The 18,197-nt window shown below is 36.8% G+C and overlaps 1 pseudogene; it reads left to right on the forward strand.

Annotated features, from left to right (window-relative positions):
* LOC141505540 (glycerol-3-phosphate dehydrogenase [NAD(+)], cytoplasmic-like) overlaps positions 1-18,197 on the forward strand; it is a 114,369-nt pseudogene that overhangs the window by 33,367 nt on the left and 62,805 nt on the right.

An 18,197-nucleotide genomic window follows, 5' to 3' on the forward strand; every position in this document is an offset into this window, starting at 1 on the left:
TGTGAGCTGATTTCTTATGTCTCTTGGGATGACTTTGTAACTGAAAACCAAATTGGATTCCAGAGCCAAATATAAATGATTAGCAGTTATCTTCTATTGTGTATTATCTGTCCTACTCTTCCGGCATTTTATTTCTTAAGTTCCATTGGTGTGATGTATCCCAAGTTGACTAGTTTTAGCCCTCCACAGTCTCTTTCTAAACTGCATGTTACTTTTATATTTTTACACCCTTCAAATTCCTTGAAGACACTACAGAACAAGGTACCCTCCTCTAATTTGCAATGGTGACTCAATTATTTTGTAATCTAAGTCAAGAAAATAGTCGAAGACACACTTTGTAGCAGCTGTTTTCTCAGAGAAAGAGTAACTCTTCTTGACCCAGTGAGTTCATAAATTAGAAATTATGTTTACTACTTTTTTAAGCTACATTATTTGTGGTATCAAAAATCCAGAATGCATAATATGATGTCTTCTCAAGATTTAAAATGATTCTATTGGCCCACCATTGGAAAGATAGACACTTAATTGCTTTTTGATTGGGGGTGATTGATTCTGAGCCATCCATGCTCTCTTTTCCATCTCTTTTTTTTTTAAACCAATGACTTATATTTGTGAAGTCGTCAGCTAGCTATTGTTAGGGGAACAGCATGTGTGAGGAACCATATTTTCCGCTGTATGGAATTGGCATATCCTCAAATTAAATGTACAACCTTGACCTCATTAGCATTAATTCACATTAAGACATCCTCTAAAATGGTGCTTCCTTTGTGTTTCTGAATGCACAAACCCATCATTGCAAAGACATTCAGATTCTACAACCTTTATTTGTATATTTTTAAGACATTAATGAAGATTTATTTTCTTGTTGAAGTATATGTTTATTCCCCCTCAGTATTTAGCTTATATATTTTTAATATTAAATGCAAACACTCCAAAGAGCAATTGCTGTTTTGGTTTTTTTTTTTAAAAAAGGTATAACTTGTATTGCATCTATTGGAAGATGTTATTACTATTTGAAAGAAAGTTTTCTTAGATCATCATCATTTTCCCAAATGGTATTTTACTTTGCCCATTATCTAGCCCATGGACTGTTGAGCTAAAACAAGGTAGCAGAAACCGATAAAGGGAAAACTGGTATTGCACTGGAATTTCTTCCCAGAGCTGGTAGTTTCTTATTATTGTTTGTTATCTATTCAGTGTCACCAAAATGAGGGAGGGTACAGTAGGGTTGATGGCTGAGAAACTTTGGGAGTTCATTTGGGTAAGAGAGGTGTTATTCTTTGCCACTAGATTGAATGCTAATGGTTCTAATCTAATCTATATGATGTCTGTACACCCACCAATACCTGACTCACCAAGTTAATTGTGATATCTTTTAAGGGTCAAAGTAATGATCCCCTGGGCAGAAAATCATTTCTCTTTAAACCTTTCCAAGTCATATAAAGACATCAGAGATAACAGATGGGTTCTAGGTGCTGGTTCTAGGGCATCTTTTTAAGTCCCAATATTAAAAGAACTCTGGGATTGGAGTAGACATGTTTTGTTCCCTAATATAAATGGGGAGAATCCAATTCAATTTATTTTCCAAGTGCCTAAATAAGTTAGTCAGGTTCTATTATTACCTGAAGAAAGATTGTTTCCAAAGATGTTTTATTTGTACTCAGACTATCTTTCTTCCTTGGTGACCATGGTGAGAATTTTTAAGAAAAATGATAGTTCCTTTCTGTTTGTTTACTGCATTATCTCAGGCTTGGACATATTTCCAGTATAAGGATGGAGCAAGAATAAGGAAGGAAGAATAGGGTAGAAATTTTATATTAGTGAACACTTTCATTCTCAGTTCATCATGGGATGATAGATATAAATCCAGAGCTGGAAGTAACCTCAGAGGTTACCTCATAGGTTCATGCTAGTTTCCTCAAATTTTTGAAAATTAGTCATTCTGCCAGGGTGTGTTTTGATAAGGAGGGGTTGAGGGTAGGCTCCTTATGTATGATTGAATTTCTGGTTTTTTTAGAGAAATGAAAAGAGTTGGGGAAAAAGAAAGTGACACCAAATGGAGAAATTAAACCCCACAGAATAGTTGGGAATAATGAATTCCACACTTTAATATACAGAGCAAGAATTATTTTAAGCCTCACCCAAGAGAAAAATGTTGACTGAGGTGAAAGTATACAAATTAAAATGGAGAGGGACCTAAAAGAATGGGTACCATTTACAAATAGAGTTCCCAGAATATTGATCCAGGGTCCTCCATTAAAAATAAGCAAATAAATCTGAATTGACATATAGGCCTTAAACCAAACTATGTCTGAAAAGTGTGATGTGGAGTCCTTTATGAAAAGTCATGTCACAGAAATTTAAGAATTAGGGGAGGTGAGGTGGGGATAATTAGTGAGACATGCCTACAATGTCTGCTACTGGGGGAAGCTGAGATTGGTGGAGCATATGAGCTGCAGTAGGTTTGGCCAATACATATGCATGCTGTCAGGTACTAACAGGATGTCAGGCAGGGAAGGTGGAGGGGGATAGTGAAGGGGGTCTGGAATAAAGTTGCCTAAGGAGGGACAAATTGTTCCAGATCAGAAATTAGAGGATGCTAAAGCTTTAGGAAGGTCAGAAAAGAGACTGGGAGAAATATGGCAGACACCTCTCCCTCATCTCTCTCTTTTAGATCAAGAGCCAATCCCTTTTATCATATGTTAAAAAATAAAAATTAATGATTAAACTTTACTGATAAAGATTCCCTGATTAGGATGGACCCTAAGAAAGTGTTACCTTTAAATGCTACCTTCTATTTACAAGTGGGATGCTGGTTTTATTTTGTATTTAGTTTTAATGTTGCACTTGTTCACCTACAGTGTTTATGAGATCCTATAATCAGGATGCCTTTTTTTCTATAATAAAGTTATTTCTGTGAAAAAAAAAAGAAAGTAGAGTTACTATTCTTGAATCCCATTTTTCCCCATGGTGGAGTCTATTATATTGAACTTTTTTCACTGCTGACCCCTTGCTTGGGCCTCTGATAATTTCCATTTGGACCTGCCCCTCTTGGTTGAATAGAGAGCTTGGATTTTAGCCTGGATTCTTGATTTTTTTGACTAATGGTAAATAAAGACTTATCCTTTACCTCTAGAATACCCTATTTTGCCTGTCCTTCAATTATTTAAATGTCTGGTTCTTTTGTTTATAATTTTCCCAAGTTCAATAAATAAGGGATCATGCTAGATACTGGAGATAAAAGATAAAAAAAGAAAAAGAAAATAACCTCTGGCTTCAAGGAAATTATATTCTACTAAGGGTTATGAGATGAAAACAAATATTTTCTAGCTTTCATTGAGAGACAAGGAATTTTGTTTGGGTAGAAGAAAGGAGAAACAATTCTAAAGAAAATGGTAAGGAAGAGGAAACAATGTCAGTGTGGACAAGCATCATAGGAATTCAGCATGAGTTAAGGACTTTTGGACAGAATGCCAGTGGGGATTTGGGACTAGAGAGTAAGAGAGGAATTAGAAGGTGGTATCTAAATATAGAGAGGGTGACAAGAGGACCACCAAGACAAACTTCTTTGATGACACAATTTAGCAGAAAACCCTGGCTCATGCTACAGGGGAATGCCATAATTATCTCAATTATTGTCTTTAGTTTTGTGATGCACCTCGTCCACTCTACAGACTCCAACTTCTAATGGCTTATCCTCACCAACATCGTTTTCTCTTCCTTAAGATGTTAGGGAATCTCTAGATCAAAGGGGAACTAAAAAATCCCTACAAAAAATTAGGTTGTTAAATATTTACCAGCCTCACCCCTGCAGCTATTACCCCTGCAGCTATATTTATCCCTGTTGGAAGTTTTGAGGGGAATATAGTTTAGGAGATGGATGAGTGATAATAACAATAGGGAATCTGATCTTGATCCTAAAATCCCTGGATTCTGATCAAAACAAAACATTTGTTTAACTATGATAATGATCTGGCAATAGTACTAACAAAGAATGACCTGAAAATAATACCAACAAAGGGCAAAATTCCAGGTTACTCCCACTTGTAAGACCAGGAATGCCTATGTTACCTGTTATCAGTTTCTGACTGGTCATCTCCTGGGCCCCTCATGGTTGCCTCCTCTCTGGGCCTCAGGAAATAATCACTGGGGTTTTGTTCCTTGCATCTGGTCTATTGCTTTGCTCTACTTGCCTTGTAAAGGAAATATGCCATTCTTGCTCTATCCCCAGGGCAGATTCCAGCACAGTAGGACAGAATCATCTTTTCTATGGGGACTTAACATTCTGTTAAAAGATTCAGTTCAGATTTTTAAAAAAAATAGCTTCCTTCTTCTTCTTACAAATTTCCCTGTTTCTGATGAAGGTACCCCCATTCATCTGGTCACCCAAGTCCACAACCTCTGTACTATTGTTTATTCCTTTAATTTCCCTTCCTCCGTATTCATATGCTCAGTTGCCATGCTTGCCATTAATATCCCTACAACATCTCCTGCATCTTGATTCTTTTTTTTTTTCCTTACTCATGCAATCACCAACTCACTTTAGGTTTTTATCACCTTACCTCTAACCTACCATTGCAATAATATTCAGTTGAGTTCCCTAGTTCACATCTCTCACCTTTCCAATGCACCCTCCAAGCAACTGCCAAAGTGATTTTCCTTAAGCACAGATCTGACCATGTTACTACTCTAGTCAATAAATTTCAATGGCTTCTTTTTGTCTAAAGGATTAAATATAAACTCTCCTGAGTATTTTTTTTTCTATTTGGTTTTTTAAAATATTTTATTTATTTTTCCAACTACATATTCAACAATCACTTTTTGTAAGTTTTTTGAGTTTCACATTTTCTCCCTCCCTTTCTTCCCTCCCCCCCCCCCCGACAGAAAGCAATCTAACATATGTTATGCATGTAAAACTTATATTAAACAATCAAAAAATGAGAAAAACCATGAGAGGGAGAAAAAATTATATATAAAACAAAATTTAAATATTGAAAATAGTAAGCTTTGGTCTACATTCAGCCTCCATAGTTCCTTCTCTCAATATGGATAGCATTTTCTATCACAAGTGCTTTAGAATTTGCTGAGATGAATAAGTCCATCATAGTTGATCATCACCCTGGTGTGTACAATGTGTTTATCTGTTTTTGCTCACTTCACTCAGCATCAGTTTTTGCAAGTCTTTGCAGGTTATTCTGCAGTCCCTCTCTTCATGGTTTCTTACAGAATAGTATTCCATCACATTCATATACCACAATTTGTTCAGTCATTCCCCAATTGATGAGCATCCCCTCAATTTCCAATTCTTTGCCACTACAAAAGAGGTGCTAGAAATATTTTTGTGCCAGTGAGTTTTTTACTCTTTTATATGATCTCTTTTGGATATAGACCTAGTAGTGATCTTGCAAGATCAAAGGATATGCACAGTTTTATTGCTCTTGGACATAATTCCAAATTGCTCCCCAAAATGTTTGGATCAGTTCACAATTCCACTAACTATGCATTAGTGTCCCAGTTTTCCCATATTCCTTTAAACATTGGTCATTTTCCTTTTTAGTCTTATTGATCTAGCTGATAAGTATGAGGGACTGAGTGGTTTTAATCTGCATTTTTCTAATCAATAATGATTTGGAGCATTTTTATATGATTATAGATAGCTCTAATTTCTTCATCTTTCTATGTGTACTTAAAAGACCTTCACTTAAAAAATAAGAAATTGATTGAAAATCATGCCAACTACAAGTTTAATGGTAATTAATACTGTACAATTCAAATTAGGGAAAAATTGAAAGACAAAAACATGATAATAAAAATGAAAAAGAAAATTTAATATTTCTCAACTTATTTCTCATCTTATTTCTCAATCAAAATGTAACAAATCAAATAAAAATTAATTAATTAAATAAATTAAATAAATTAATCAAATAAAAAAATTAACAATAAAGATGTTAAAACTCAAAAACTAAATAAATAAAAGACCTTCACAACCTGGTTCCAAACATCTTTCCACTTTTAATTATATATTTATCCTCTTTCCTCACTCCAACTGAACTCTTTTAGATCCTCATACCTGGAGGAAACTGAGGCAAACAGGGTGAATTGACTTGCTCAGGGTCACACAACCAACCAGTAAATATCTGAGCCCTGGTTGAGACTGAATTTGAGTCTTTCTGACTTCAGGGCCCAGTACTCTATCCTCTGTGCCAACTAGCTGCCCACTAACTTGTATCTCTGTCTTTATCTCTCCCTCCTCTTATTCTCTATAACTTTCAGAAACCACCCCCTTGCTCTCAGTGAGACTAATAACAAGCAAATCCTCAGACAGACTCTACTCAGATATACTCTGCCTCAGCCATACCTGGGGGAACTGCTCAGCCCAGGTTGATTATATATACCACAGTAAAGCAACTTGGGAAAGGAATGGAAACAACTGAGCCTTAGCAACTGCCTCTCAGCCACTAGCACACCTGGGCTTTGGCTGCTAACCTATTGTAGGAGCTTCAGAGTATAGTTTACTTTCACCCCCTAAAGGTACAGCTTGTAGTGGAAGACAGAACCAGAAGAACATCATACCTACTAACAGCAACATGGGGTGATGATCAGCTACAAAGGACTTGATCATTAATCAAAGACAATACTAAAAGACTTGTAATGGAGAATATATTACCATCCATATCCAGAGAAGGAACTGTGGAGTTTAAATGCAGACCTAAGTTTACTATCTTCTATTTTGTTAAAAAAAAAAAAGTCTTATGAATTATGTTGCTTTTTCTTTCTAATTTCACTTCCATTTGGATATGATTTTTCATTCACAACATGATTAATATGGATCTATGCATAGCATAGATGTAGAGCCTAAATTACATTGCTTTGTGGCAGGGGGAAGGGGGAAAGAAAGGAAGGAGGGAAAAAAATGTAAAAGAAATTGTTGAAAAACTACCATTATATGTAGTTAAAAAATAAAGAAATGAGAAAAATGAATTATGTAATTAAAATAAAAACTAGAAGGCAGACAACTGCTCTTGGCATAAACCCCTCCCACTAATTCAATAAAGTGCATACCAATTCTACATTCTGTGACTTTGTTTTGAGAAGTGCTTTCCCTCTGCTGTACTTCCTCTATTAATAATTTAAACTCTTGCTTTCTCTGTTCCCCTTTGCCACATAACTGTCCCCATGTATTCTTGTATTTCCTAGCAGACAACTAGACATGGCAGTCCCATCTAGTTATAGTTCCATAATCTTGGCACACGTTACATTTCAGGTGAAGAATGAGACCATCAGAGTCTAACGTATGTCTGTCCTTAGTGCCATCTAGTTACCCACCAACTTCTATCTCTGCCTCTGTCTCTCTCTCCCTCCTCTTCCTCTCTAACAGTTTCAGAAACCACCCCCCTTGCTCTCAGTGAGGCTAATGACAAGCAAATTTTCAGACAGACTACTCAAATCTACTCTGCCTCAGCTATGCCTGGGGGAACTGCCCAGCCCCAGGGCTCAGGGAAGGTCCTCAATATTCTTTCACTGTACTGGCTGTATAAGAAGATGTGCTTCTCCTTGCTTCTAAATGTGAAGGGGCAGCTTAGGTCCTGCAGTGGTTAGACTACTGCCCCTGGAGTCAGGAGGACCCAAGTTCAAATGTGGCATCAGATACTTGATACTAACTAGTGTGTAACCTTGGTTGTCACGTAACTCCATTGCAACACAAAAACCAACACCCCCCCCCCCCAAGAAAAATTGAATTCAGGCTGTATCCTTAAATTCAAGTACAGCTAATCTGATTACTTAAAAATCCCATCTTTTTTGGTTGATCTAATATTTTTATCTTTTTGACAGCTAAGTTCACACACACACATAACTATAAATTTAAGTCTTTTCTATACTCTCAAAAAGTTATTTCAGTTTGTCCTCTTGATTAATCACAAACTCAAAGAAATAGGTAACAAAATTTGTCTTCTAAACTTAGTAAATTCCTCGGTGTCTTAATTTCATGAACAATAATGGTCCTCCTGAAAGTATTCTTTTTAAAATAAAATTATGACTTTAAAAAGCATCAAGAGACATGAAATTTCCATATACAAAAAAAATGAGAATTTAAATGTAATGCTATGAATCTCTGTTCTTCTGTGACTATTTTATGGAGAAATGTGAAAGATTCCATAAAGGAATGCATGAGGAAGTAGATTCAAAGTTTTTATATCTTCTTCATCTTAGACATCATGTGTGAAACTCAGATATTTTTACTCCCCACAGATCAGATCTTACATTTTCCTACCTGAATTTTCCTCAAAATAGTCCCACAATCTCTCCCAATAGTAATGCTATTAGATTCTAGAGCAGCATCTGTAAGTCATTAAAGACTGTAAGTTAATTATTTGCAGCCTTCTGTTGAAGTAAATGTTAGCTAAAATAAAATGCTCATTATAATAAGTGCTACTTCAGCTATATAATTTTTTTAAAATTTATTCCTCTAGGGAAAATGTTTTCTTACTACTGTGAAAGTCAGGATCCTATCTATTTCCCTATTACCTCATTGAAGGCTCCTTTGGTAGCAAAACCATAAAAGTGGATATTTATAGGAGACAGAATATTGGACATTGGTAAGTTGCTAACTGGAATAACTTCTTTATGTGCACAAAGATTTCACTCCTCAGCAAGTCTGAAATGGGGAACAAAGGGCAGTTTAGAGCAAGGAGGGGACAATTCAGACCTAGTATTTATACAAGTTGTTCCTCTGTTAAGGACTTTCTTTCATGAATTCTGGCTCAAAATTTGTCCATTTGGTCACTATGGAATTTTCTTGAATGTTCTCCATAGCTCATATTAGTTTCTCAGAAGGGAAAGGCTAACAGATTTTAACTCCAATTCTGTCACTAATATCTTGAACCTGGCAAATTTACTCTCAGTATCTGTATAAAATGAGGACAGAAGGGTCAAGGATCAAAAGTAGTGGTACATGCCTGTAAATCAGAGGTGAAGAACCTTTTTTTCTGAAAAAGGGCCATTTGGATACTTATAACATCATTCACAGGCCATGAAAAATTATCAGCTTAAAAATTAGCCTGCTATATTTGTTCAAACATTTAATTAATTCACCCCTAAGGTAATGGTTGGAACTGTTTTTCTTTGGTGAGGCATGTGATGTTAGCATGTGATGCTGTTGCTACTCACAACTGCTTTGTCAGGTTTGCATTAATCAGTCTGGAGTACAGCTGAGTCTTTGTGATGAAAGGTAAATTTTGAAAAGAACTCCTTGCCAACAGCAAATTGTTCCAAATACTGATGCATATTTTAATGCATGTACCCACAAAATGAAAATTCATCATTACTTAGTAAAGTTTATAGAACTCTAGCAATAGAAGGTTGTTATATCTAACTTTCAGCTCATTATCACTTTGCTGCTGAATGATTCATATTCTAGGTTATCAAACACATTAACTGGTTCCACAGGGATCAGTGTAGCAAAGGTGTTCAGTTCCATTTATTTTTCAAGTCCTTAAATCTTTCATTAAATGCCTCTATCACACATTCACTAGCACATTCAAATGTCATAGAAGGTTTTTGTTCTTCCAGAATGGGGAAATGTACTGCGTTGTTCTTTTTGAGTGGCACTGAGAGGGTATTACTTGGTAATGTCCACCATGAACACTAGATCATCCAACCACTTGCTTTCATTGAGTTCCCTGGCATATTTTCCTTTCATCTCATGATCTGCTTGATTTCATCCCTCAGTTTCAGTTCATAAAACTTCATGAGCATTTTCCTGTGACTTAGTCACTGTACTTCACAGTAATAAACAAGTTCACTGTCCTCAGTATTAAGATCATTCAGTAACTCCTTAAAACTGATGGCTGTTGGGGCAATTAGGTGGTATAGTGGATAAAGCACCAGCCCTGGAGTCAGGAGTACCTAGGTTCAAATCTGGTCTCAGACACTTAATAATTACCTAGCTGTGTGGCCTTGGGCAAGCCACTTAACCCCATTTGCCTTGCAAAAACCTAAAACACACACACACACACACACACACACACACACACACACACACACACACAAACTGATGGCTGTTAAACCCCCTGCTTTTGACAAAGTTTATGTATGATGCTCCTAGATCTATTGAATTTTGAGTCCCACTTGCAGTTGGGTCAGAACAAATGATTTCACTGGTTTTGTACATTCCCAATCCCTGCTGTAAATCTTGCTGAATCTGGAGTATTCTTTGAAATCAGCTGAAGAGATATGAGTTGCAGTGAGTTAAGCCACTGTGTTTCTATATGGTGGTCTGGAATAAATAGAATGAGCTTGGAAGGATAAGCAAAGGGCAGTAGGTTGCTAAAGAGAAAGGAGTCAGCCCAACTTGAAAAATGGAACAAATCAAGGCTTCTGTGATGGATGGAATCAGGCCCTTGAGCTATCTGTTTCCAATCTAGGCAAAATAGGGAGACCATTCTATAAATAAAAACTTGCAAGTAAATAAATCTTTATAGGACTCGACAATGTCTAAGATAACTATCTGTTCTTTAGTTTGGTCTCTGAATGAATATATTTGGGCATATAAGTAAAATGATCTTATAGCCACCAATATTTTTAATGTAAGTTGTATCATTTTCTTTTTAAAAATTTTTTAATTTAAGGCAATGATGTTAAGTGACTTGCCCAAGGTCACACAGCTAGGTAATTATTAAGTATCTGAGGCCAGATTTAAACTCAGGTACTCCTGACTTCAGGGCTGGTGCTCTATCCACTACACCATCTATGCACTACTGTCCCAAGTTATATCATTTTCAAAAATCAGGAAGACTGCATAAAACACATAGCAAATTGATCAAAGACATTCACAGAGTTGCCAGCCATTTCCTTGATATCAGGGTTTTGATTCAATGTTCAGTTTTTAGAACAGTTTGATTCTATTGCTTGCATAATTTTAAGATTAAAAATGCTAGCTCATCAAATCTAAATTCCTTTACTCTCCAGCATGTCCTATGTTCCCTTTGAGTCCCTTTTAAAGACCTCATTCTCTAGGCATAAGGCATCACTGAAGGACCTCCTTAAAAATAAAATCTTTAAGATGTCTCATTGTCAATTGAGGCTTGTCACCTAGACCTCATAGGGGATTTCAAGTCTCTTCATTCTTTTTCCTCAAAGTGAATTTATGATCTTGCTTCAACTGTTAATACTTTAGTCATATATTTATTGCTAATTTGATCTTTTCTAATCAGTAATATTAATGGCCGGTTCAAAGTAATCCTTATTTCATAATTGGGGACATTTTTATCTATCTAAATCTATATCTATACATTCACATTTCATGTATATACATATATGTAACTAGCATTAATATAATACTACACCATTATTAGGTTATCCTCTTAACAACTTTGGGAGGTAAGTATTATTAATATTTTCATGCTATGGATGAAGAAATTGAGGCTGATAGTTAAGTGACCTGCCCCAGGGACACACAGTTAGAAAGTATTTGAGTCTAGATATGAATTCAGGTTTTCCTCTAAGTTCAGCTTTTTATGCACTGTACCTTTTAACTATATGTGTGTGCAAATGTGTGTGTGTGTGTGTGTGTGTGTGTGTGTATTTGTATACAAATCTATTGTGTATAAACAGGTCCTACTTTCTCAAGGCTAGGCCTTCTACATTTGTCCTACATGGTCTGTGGATACATGTGTGTCTTCATATACTATTATCATCTCAAGTCCCCCACCAGCTATATTCCCCCATTGGTTATGAACCAGTGACTAGTATCCCAAGTTCCATTTAACCACTTAATTTTGGATTATAGATTAGCTTTTCTAAAGGAAGATTTACTTCAAAGAAGTAATTGAATATTAGATACTTTGTGCATTTTGCAATTATTTTGCATGAGATTTCCTTAATTTTCCCTCTGGATTCTGTTATTGCTATTTAAAAATGCTTTCTGTGGGTATATTTGTATTTAAAAAGTTTAGTGAAAATACTATATCAAGGGCAGCTAGGTGGCATGATGGATAAAGAACTGGCCTTGCAGTCAGGAGGTCCTGAGTTCAAAGCTGACCTCAGACACTTAATAATTGCCTAGTTGTGTGAACTTGCACAAGTCACTTAACCCCATTGCCCTGCAAAAAAACAAAAGCAAAAAAAAATATTATATCAGTAGGTATCTTGGTTGATTTCCCAGGATTTTCTAAGTAAGCTGTAATTTCATCAGCAAAGTAAAGACAGTTTGTCCCCTATTTTTCTAATTTTATAACTTTAATTTCTCTCTTTTTCTGTATTGTTAGCATTTCTACACATCAAATATAGTTGAAAAATGAGAAAAAAATCCATAAACTAAAAGATGAAGCAAGTACAAAGTACAAAACTTTCCCCATCACATCTCAGACAAATTATTCTTTATACTATCTTGGTCTCTTGAGGAAATAAGATAAAACCTGGTTCCTTTAAATTCACATTCAGATTTGACATGCCTGTCAGACAAACCTATGCCTTAACTAGGGTGAGGCCCTGGGGGGTCATTCTTAAAAGTTACTCCTTGATCTTCAAAGCATCAATGATATTCTGGCTGAAAAGTATACTCTAGAATGAGTATATCTACATATCTGGAATGTTAAGATGCCAAGGAGCCCTCCTGACCTTTCAAACTCACAAAAGTCATTGACTCTGTTGCCTTTACCGATTTCCAGTTCCCCCCAAGTGTTTCAAAACAAAGAGATAGTAGCTGAAGTTGATGGGTTATTTTGGAATGCCTGCACAGCCAAGATGTAATCTGCAATACATGTTTAGCCAATTGGAATCAATTAAAGAATGTCTACACATGCCCGATAGTCTGTCTTTCCAAAACCCTTTACATATCATCTCATTTCTCCTGGAAGTAGATCCCTAGTATTTTCTATTTGGAGACATATTATCTTCTCCATAGTATCCTCCTTATAAAAACAACATCTGAGGCCCTCTGGGAATCAGCAAACCTGCATTTCTCTCTGTTTCTGTCTCTCTTGTCTCTCTCTGTCTCTCTGTCTCTCTGTCTCTGTTTCTCTCTCTCTCTCTCTCTCTCTCTCTCTCACACACACACACACACACACACACATACACACACACATAGACACACACAAATTCACAATAAAAGTTTGTAAACTTTGTAAAGTTGGGGACTAAGAATGACATTTTCTAACTGCTATTTATTCATAGCTAAAAGGATTAAGGAGGATGCTTTCTGAGCAAAATAAATAGCACATTTATGTTTAAATCCATAAGAAAAAAACAAAAATACCTTTATGGAAATATCTAAATAATAACTGTAACCTTAAGTGTGTGGGGAAGTTTAAGGATAAAAGTACAGTGGGAATCTTCAGTTCTACTTTGCACCTCAGTGACATTTTAAGAGTAGCTAATAAGGTATCAAAGCTCAATCTCCTCAGGTTTAAATGATGGAGGTCATCTCCTACTATAGTTCCAGGAGTAGGCCACTTCAGACCACAAGGATCTGATATGACATCTCCTAAGAAACATTAAAAAAAATTTGGTTAGAGATGTTTATATACGGATTGGTGACCCCAAATGTGTTTTCCATTATTAAAAGTCTTGAAGCAGAATCTGGGGTAGTAAGAAGAGCTAGAGATGGAACATAGAAGTCAAGCATGCCCATACACTTTTTTTTTTAATTGATGGAATTTCAGAAGTAGTTATGAGACATTCAAAATATAAGTGATTGGGAATACTGGAGGATCACACGTCCTCATATGGGTCAGTAGTGCTGAAAGGAGTACCTTCAAAGGACCTGAAGGAGGAGAAATAAAATAGGTAGGAAAATTACGATAGAGTAGTGTCTTGAAACCCCAGAGAAACAATTTTGAGAAGAGGAGGGTAATTGACAGAGCCAAAGCTGCAGAGAGAGATCATGAAGGATGAGAACTGGAGAAAGTACTTTTAGATGAATAATGAGATCAGAGACTTGATTTTGGGGATTAAAAGAAAAGAAAGTGGAGACACCTATTAAAGAAGACCTTAGAACAGGATGCTGGGGTTCTGACCACATTCAGATCCTGATTGCAGCCTAGGCCCCCCCCAATAGAACAGCAGGAAACCCCCACCTCAGCCCCGTGGCAGAGGGGGGCACATATGGTCATTCACATACCAGGAGGGAGGACAGAGCCTCACAAACTGAGATCCTTGTGGGAGTGTCCCAAAAACTCAGGAAGCACCCCAAAAACAGGCTAAGGCTGGGAAAATGAGCAAGCAGAGAAACAAAAGGAACACCATTGAGAAATATTTTGCCTGTGAGCCCAAGAAGGATCAAAACATTCAGTCTGAAGATGAGGAAGCACAAGCTCCTGCATCTAAAGACTCCAAGAAAAACAGAAATTGGGCTCAGGCTATGACAGAGCTCAAAAAAAAGACTTTGAAAATCAAATGAGGGAGTTAGAAGAAAAACTGAGAAAAGAAAGGAGAGAGATGCAGGAAAAACATGAAAATGAAGTCAGCAGCCTAGTCAAGGAAATCCAAAAAAATGCTGAAGAAAATAGCATGCTAAAAACCAGCTTAGGTCAAATGGATAAAACAGTTCAAAAAGTTATTGAGGAGAAGAATGCTTTAAAAAGCAGAATGGGCCAGATGAAAAAAGAGATAAGAAAGCTCTCTGAAGAGAACAAATCCTTCAGACAAAGAATAGAACTCAGGGAGATTGATGAATTTACTGAAAATCAGGACTCAATACTTCAAAACCAAAAGAATGAAAAATTAGAAGAAAATGTGAAACATCTCAATGAAAAAAACAACTGAGATGGAAAACAGATTTAGGAAAGATAATTTAAAAATTATTGGAATACCTGAAAGTCATGATCAGGAAAAGAGCCTTGACATCATTTTCAAAGAATTACTACAGGAAAATTGCCCTGATATTCTAGAAGCAGAGGGCAAAATAGAAATGGAGAGAATCCACAGATCCCCTCGAGAAAGAGATCCCAAAAAACCAACCCCTAGGAATATTATAGCCAAGTTCCAGAACTCCCAAGTCAAAGAGAAAATATTACAAGCAGCCAGAAGGACACAGTTCAAATATCTTGGAGCTGCAGTCAGGATCACACAGGACTTAGCAGCAACTACATTGGAAGCTCATAGGGCTTGGAATATAATATACCGGAAGGCAAAAGAGCTTAGAATGCAGCCAAGAATGAACTACCCAGCAAGGCTGAATGTCCTCTTCCAGGGAAAAAAGATGGACTTTCAATGAACCAGGGGAATTTCAAATGTTCCTTTTGGAATGGCCAGAGCTGAACAGAAGGTTTGATCTTCAGATACAGGACTCAGGTGAAGCATAGAGATTGGAGGAAAGGGGGAAATATGAGGGACTTAATGATGATGAACTGCATGTATTCCTGCATAGAAAAATGACACTAATAATACTCATATGAACCTTCTCAGTTAATAGAGCAGATAGAGAGACCCTTTATAGTTGAAGCACAGGAGAAAGCTGAATTCAAAGATAAAATATGGTGTAAAAATGGAGTCAATAGAAAAAAAAGGGAAATGTAATGGGAGAAAGAAAAGGAGAGGGGGGAATAGGTCAAGATATTTCATATAATAAGATTTTTCTTTATTACAATGAACTATTGCAATGATATGGAAGGTGGGGAGGCAAGGGGGAATGAGGGAATCTTTGCTCTCATCAGAGGTGGCTAGGAGAGGAAACAGCATATATACTCAATGGGGTATAGACATCTGGAGTAAGAAGGAGGGGGGGACAGGGGGAAGGGGTGGGGATGTAAATGAAGGAGAGGATGGACCATGGGGAGGGGGGAGTGGTCAGATATAACACATTTTCTTTTTTACTTCTTGCAAGGGGCTGGGATTGGAAGGCCTGCCCAGGACCATAGGGCCAGGTGGATTCTGGGCCTAAGGGGTGGTATGGGGGCTCGGGGCCTCTTGGCCCCAGGACCAGGGATCTGTCTGCTGCACTACTCAGATACTCTACAGCAGAGACAGAGTGAAAGGAGAGAGAAAATATAGTACATGGTAGTGGAGAAATATGAAAGGAGGGAGTTACAATCAGCAATGGGAAACGGTGGAAAAATATAGAAGTAACTTTTGTGATGGACTTATCATAAAGAATGTGATCCACCCACAACAGAGTTGGTGGTATTGGAACACAGACTGAAGCACATTTTTTATTATTATTATTGTTTTGGGGGAGTGTAGGGCAAATGGGGCTGGGTGGCCTGCCTGGGGCTGCATAGCAGGTGATCTTTGGGTGTCTGAGGCTGTATTCAGACCCAGGTGCTCCTGGCTCAAGGGCCAGTGCTCTGTCCACCACCCAGCCGCCCCTACTATTATTACTATTTTATTTTATTTTAGGTCTTTTTTTTCTTTTTTTAGTTTATGCAGGGCAGTGGGGTTGGGGTGGCTCGCATGTCACACAGCTGGGTGATTGTTGGGTGTAAGGCTGGATATGGGCTTGGGTGCTCCTGGCTCCAGGGCTGGTGCTCCGTCCACTGTGCCACCTGGCCATACCTACAATTATTACTATTATTTTTTTAATTTTAATTTTAATTTTTTTCTCTCCCCTTTACTTTATCGCTCAAGTGAGTATATTTTTTGAGGGGAGGAGGTATTTTGTTTACTCTTAAACAAGAATATTTTATTAATGTATAAAAAAATCATTGTACAAAATGATAATAAATAAATATTAAATTAAAAAAATAAAAATACAAAAATACAAAAACCTGTTTGATGTTCAAAGTATTTCATAACTTTATAATGGTTAGAAGATTGTAAAGGTTAGAAGACCTTTCTCCTGGACACGTCTTCTTTGATCCAGTGATACTGGCATCTTTGTAGCTCAGAAAAAAAATGACTTTTTCCTCTTGGTTCTGGGTATTTTCCTTGGCTATCTCCTGTACATACAACACTTTCCTTCTTTATCTCTGCTTATGGACTTCTTCAGGGACAAAAATAAAATCCTATCTTCTATTAAAAAAACAAAAGAAGACCTTATCAAAAAGTCTAGCCCCAAAATGGAAGAGATACAGCACAGGGATTGATTGATCTGGTGAAGATTTTTTGAGTATAGGGGAGACATTAGGAATTCAGTAGTATACAGGAAGAGATTAAAGATGAAGTGAGAATGGGGATGATAAAGGGAGCCATGTGCCAGAAAAGATGGAATGGTATGGGGTCACTTGTGCAATGTAGAAGGATTTTCCTTGGCAAGGCCACCTCATGAAAGCAACTGTAGATGTGAGATGAGAAGGAGGGGAGGAGAGGTAGGTCTCAGAAAATGACCTCCATTTTTTTTCCAGTAAAATATGAGTCAAGGTTCTTAGCTAAGGAGAGGGAGCCATGGGAAGATTGAAGAGGGATGAAAAACTTGAAAGAGTCATTGTGAATTAGAGAAATGTAAAAGGATGCTTTTCAACAGTGAGGATCTCTGGCAAATCACTTAACCGCTGGGACTGAGTTTTCTCATGTGTTAAAGTTCGGTTGTTGGAAATACATGGCAAAGTGCTTTGCAAACTTTAAAGTGCTATAGAAATGTCAGTAGTAATTAATTTTATGATCGCAATCATTCAAGGTATAGCACCGACAGCTTGGGAGTTAATCCAGTGGTGGGATTCAAATAAATTAACAATTGGGTTCTCTGCAGCTAATACTCAAAAAAGAACAATAAAGGAGGTACATGAAACTAGGTTGTTATATATTACTCACAGTAAACCAAAATATCCTTATGAAGTGAAAGCAGTCACTGTGACCACAGCAGCCAATGGTGGAACATATGCAGAACCAAAACTCATTCTACCCATTTTAACTCTTTTTTTCTTCTACTTCCATGGCTTCCAAAATGGGTGATAATCCTTGAAATCTATATTCCTCTTGGTTCACTGTGTCCCAGCCTACTATTGGTTTCACCATTGAGGGAACACAAGTGCACTCATAATTATATCTCAGAGGAATAACAAAATGACAGCTTGTCACCCCCTGGTTGTTTGAGACTTTTTCTCTTTACATTATATTTGTTTACTGAAGTAACAAAAATGAATTAAAATGTAATATTTCATCAAAGGTGTGATTTAAGAAATGAATGAATGTTACAAGCATAGTTCTATCAATTTTTTCACCTAAGGATGGAATGAACATTAATTATTATGAGTGTGTTTAGAAAACACTGTTGCACAGATGAACGTTAAAAAAAAAGTAAGGAATGTAAACTTGTGAATTCC

Source organism: Macrotis lagotis, chromosome 1 (genome assembly GCF_037893015.1).
Source record: "Macrotis lagotis isolate mMagLag1 chromosome 1, bilby.v1.9.chrom.fasta, whole genome shotgun sequence".
NCBI lineage: Eukaryota > Metazoa > Chordata > Mammalia > Peramelemorphia > Peramelidae > Macrotis > Macrotis lagotis.